The sequence below is a fragment of the Eimeria mitis genome, genomic scaffold, assembly GCF_000499745.2.
Source record: "Eimeria mitis Houghton genomic scaffold, Emh_scaff864, whole genome shotgun sequence".
NCBI lineage: Eukaryota > Apicomplexa > Conoidasida > Eucoccidiorida > Eimeriidae > Eimeria > Eimeria mitis.
Genome location: NW_013576362.1, coordinates 1,986 through 2,323, shown reverse-complemented (window position 1 = coordinate 2,323; position 338 = coordinate 1,986). Strand labels below are relative to the sequence as shown.

The 338-nt window shown below is 56.5% G+C and overlaps 1 protein-coding gene across 1 annotated transcript in view; it reads left to right on the top strand.

Annotated features, from left to right (window-relative positions):
• The window catches only part of EMH_0023970 (replication factor c subunit, putative), a gene marked incomplete at both ends in the record, with an annotated part of 2,313 nt that overhangs the window by 790 nt on the left and 1,185 nt on the right, over positions 1-338 (top strand). The window lies entirely within an intron of this gene.

Here is a 338-nt window from a genome sequence, read left to right as displayed (position 1 = left end):
GCAGCAGCAGCAGCAGCAGCAGCAGCAGCAGTGAGGAGAGTGAAGCTAGCGATGACGCATCCAGCAGCAGCAGCAGCAGCAGCAGCAGCAGCAGCAACGACAGCAGCAGCGAGGAGAAAACATTTACTCCTCCTAAAGCTTCTAAACCTATCAGGTATTGCTGCTGCTGCTGCTGCTGCTGTTGCTGCTGTTGCTGCTGCTGTTGCTGCTGCTGTCTTGATGCTGTGCTGCTGCTGTGCTTTCTGCTGCTGCTGAATTGCCTGCTGTTGCTGCTGCTGCCGTGTTTTCTGCTTGACTGCTACTGCTGCTGCTGCATCTGCTGCTGCTGCTGCTGCTGC